We start from the raw sequence: 4329 nt of genomic DNA, 5'->3' as shown, positions 1-4329 counted from the left end.
ACAAAGACATCTTTAACTGGTTAGTGACTATCTAAAAGAAAAAAAAAGATTTAAATCGAAATTAATGCAGCAGGTAGAACACGTTTAAAAAAAGAATAAACGTGCTTCTTTTTCCATGAAACGATGAAGCCCTTAAAGTTTTTTAGTTTATTTCAGAGGAAGCAGTTCCTCAAAAGTGAATTATGTTGCCTGATCTCAGCCTCGAAAACAACACTGGAACCAAATAAATGGTCTGCAACTTTAGGAATATGTAACATGGAGCTTTATTGAACCAAAAAAGGGGGCGGGGGGGGGGCAGCTTATTTCTAAAGGTTGCTTTTAGGGAGATGCCTTAGTCATCATCTTCTGGTACTTTTACAGCGCAGCATTTGGCTCAGTGAGCATTTGGTTATCAGGGTCATGTTCAAAGTAACGGCTATACTGTTACAAATGCAAACAAAAGAAAAGCGCAGTGTTTGTATTTGTGCTCCAGCAAAAACAGCTACAAATAAATAAATCAAATCTTTCCTGAAGGTATTTTTATTGCAAACAGCGAAGGGGATTTATAAATCAACTACAAGCAGTATGTCAAGGTGAATGCTGTTTTGGATGTCAGTTAAAGTTTTCATCGTCTTTAAGTGGAACATCAGGGGAAGTTCGGACACTTTTTTTTCTTAATCTGGATATCTGGTCAGTGTAATAAATTGGCAAAGATAAAAGAAATAGGTGCGTAAAGCAAAAGCGGTCAGGAAATGAACATTGATCTCGATAAACACCACCCTCTGCTTGAAATTTATTTAAGTGATATTTTTTTGGTCAAATGAAAATGTAGAATATTTAGAGAACATTCTGATGCATTAGTAACATTTCATAATTTCAAACGGCAGCTCCAAAAGAGGCTTGCTACGCTTTTACGCACGGTTGTTTGGCAATGTTTACATCAACGTGTGCAGTCAACTGTGTGTTTCTCGATAATATAAATATCTCCATGTCAACAAGAATATCTGGTGGTTTTGTTTTTGTCTCTGCAAACATTTCAGTTAGTTTTATATCACTTCATTTTAATTCACCTTGTTTTTATATATATATATATATATATATATATATATACATTTTGCGTAAATGCAGCGTACATCGACAAACCCAAAATTAACCGGGAACGTAACATTTATAACATTCACTCATAAGATTCTGCCTTGCTGTTTTATTTTAAAGTTAAAATTAAAATATACACCTGCAACATCAGATGTATTTTAGCTATCACTCCTTTTTTTTAAGTATCTTGGAGTGACAAACACAAATGCACGCATTCAGCAAACTGAAGAAGAAGAAGAAGAAATAGAGGAGGGTGGGGGGGTTAATGTGCTGAGACTAGATGCATTTCTGCTGTTTAATTTGGTAAACATGCCACACAGGACATTCCGCCCTGCTCCGCTCAGGGGGCCACCATGAAGCCTGTTTTAGAAAAGCTGCAACCTGACTCTAATGTGCTGTGAATGAGAGACCTGAGCTAGGATTAAGATCGCTGCGGCTGGTCTGGACCCTAGTGCCCGATGGCGCACACACGGATTTAAGTGACACATCTGAAACACAACTTTGAAATATACAGACTGACTAATACAGCCAGAGCGCCCACAGACGCCTCATGTGAGTCTATGAAAAAAACACGCAAAAACCACATGATGTTACTCTCCTGCTTAAAGAGGGGACTTTATTTGATCAAATTGCGGGGGACTCAAACGATTTGGGTATCTTTGCGGCCACACGCTCCGCCTCTCTGGGTCACTACAGACCAATTCTACGACTTGTGCTGGAGCTTTTAAGCTGTAATTGAGGACAGGATGCCCAGAAAAAAAAAACAAAGCCAGCTCTGCACAGACCTGCGTTTTTATAGCTGCTATAGTATTCTGCTTGGCTTTTTTTTCCCCCTCTTCAGAGCCAGACACCACAAAACTGTCCAAGCGTGAAGCGTGATGGGAAAACGCCACCTATGCGAAGTCAGCAGCTGGGGAATTTCAAAAATTATAGAAACATTTGTCTGCGCTCAGCTAAGGTAAGACTTCTTCTCATGCTTAAACAGGCGAATATCTAATGCAAATGTCCATAGAAAAAAAAAAACGATTTTAGCCTTATTGAAAACAGGAGAGGGGAAAAAAGAAGCAAAGCTTTGGTCCGTTTTATGACAAATGTGTTTTTTATTAAAATAACGTCGTTTTTGAGGATCCCAGCGAGCTGGTTCTGTTTTTCAGCAGGCCTGCAGTCTGGCGCTGTGTGTGTGTAAAAAAGAAAAAAGCTCTCAAAGCCAAAGCTTTGTCTGTAGGGTCGACTTCAAGTTCGGGGGAGGAAAAGGGTCTTTCACAAGAGAGAGCAAAGGGCCCAGCGTGCCCCGGATGGAGTTCCATTTAATTGCCCCCTGCATCCACTCAGGCTTTATGTTACCAGATCGCTTTGAAAGTGTGAGCGTAGAACTTCAACTTCGGTGTAAGCATGCCCACCAACAAGAGTGGATATCATTTGGACGACTAAAAAAAACAACAAAAAAACTATTAAATAATTAGATAAGAAAATACTTAAGATAGTTCTGCTCGTCACACCCCAGGCTATTAATAGACATTGACACAAAAATGCAATTTTATTGAAATTAGAAGGAAGTAGTATTCAAATCTTATGCAACCAAAATTCTTGAAATGTTTTTGTTTTGGCAGTAACTAACTGCAAAAAATATTTCTTTCTTTCTTTTCTTTTCTTTTTTATCTTATTTTAATTAATTAATTTATTTATTTATTTATTTTTATCAGGCAGACACTCTTAAGCACGTTCGGCAACTGCGCTTAATGCAAGAAGTGACACAGCCACAGATAAGTCGGCGGACTTATCCGGGTGCATCTAGATTAAACAGTTAGATTGTGCAGGAACTGAACTTCAAATAGCTGGAAACCATTTGTTAGAGCTGATGGAAGCCCATTGGTTTTTAGTCGTTTGGGGGGAACGCATAGCCGTGCGCCATAAAACCTCATCAGACAACAAGTAAACAATCAAGGGTGGAAGGGGGGTGGCTGTGGAAGTATACAGTTTAACACCACCTCAGGTAGGCCTTGAAGGCTGTAAATGAGGCTAAATAGACGCAGTCAGTCTGCAGCAAAGAAACCTCCTGTAGTTTCTGTCTTTGGTTTAAATAAAGAGCCCTAGACTTTGACCAACGGCCTGTTTTTTGTTTTCGTTTTATGGTTAAGAAGTCAGCCACCACACCTGCGACTGAAAATCTTAAAGCTTTATTAGATTTATTTATTTTTTAGTCAATATAGAAAGAGTGTGTGGAAATCGGGAGTGAAATATCTCTTACAACGAGGCCCAAACTCAAGTACAAGGCATTGTCAGGACAAATAGAAGACTGGTGGTAAATTAGAGATTTAAGGAGCATGTTGTCACTCTCTCGTTAACTGATCTGAAACCCTTCTTTAGGATCACAGACCTTTTTGCGTAATCTGAGAATCTGACAATGATTTTTTTAAAAAAGGGGGTAGCAATTTAGTAAATAAAAAGTTTTTTGAGTAAAATGCATCAAATCTCGGACTTAATTTGCTTACAATATTATTAGAAGCATTAAAAAGAAACTCAAGTGGAAATGTTTTTTTTAATTTTTTTCTGCGAACTGTTGAACTTGAGTCGCAAAGAGCTGCTTTTCGCCAAGGTTCGTCTGAGCGCCGCAGCCGTAATCACGTCGCGGGCGATTATAAAAATTACAAGACTGAAACATGAAGCAATCCTAGCGTCCAAATGAACAAGCTTTGATATTATATGCTGCGGAACGATGCATTTGGAACCAGATTCAGTGAGCAACTGTTGATTTATCCACAGGTGACAGAAATGTGAGCTGACGGGGAGATTGCGGCGACAGAGAAAGAAAGCGTGGGGAGGCCACGCAGGAGGAGACCACACGGGGGTGTGTGGGTGGGGGGTGGAGGGGGGGGGAACCGACCAACTCCACGGTCAACGGGAACGGCTCACTGCTCACTGCAGGGAACTCAGGAAGAGCGGAGCGGCCTCGGGACAAACTGGACACTTAACTGGGTTTTTTACACGAGGAAATATAAAAAGAGTGTTGTACAAGTTTGTTGTTGAAACTTTAAATGTCTTTTCATAAAAAAAAACATTGGACGCAGGAATGAAACAAAAAACACGAGTCGGAAAATACATTTTTATTGATAACTGAAAGCGTTAAAAAAAACATTCAGAGCTTTCAGAAATTAAATTACACTTACACAGATTGCGCATACCTGCAGTCGCAATCTGCAAGATTCGACAAAAAAAGGTATAGACAAATGTTTTCTTTCCTTATATTTAGTATTA

The sequence above is a fragment of the Poecilia reticulata genome, chromosome 11 (genome assembly GCF_904066995.2).
Source record: "Poecilia reticulata chromosome 11, P_reticulata-male-v2, whole genome shotgun sequence".
In the NCBI taxonomy this organism is placed as follows: domain Eukaryota; kingdom Metazoa; phylum Chordata; class Actinopteri; order Cyprinodontiformes; family Poeciliidae; genus Poecilia; species Poecilia reticulata.
The sequence above is the reverse complement of the archived record's forward strand: the minus strand, read 5'-3'. Positions refer to the sequence as shown.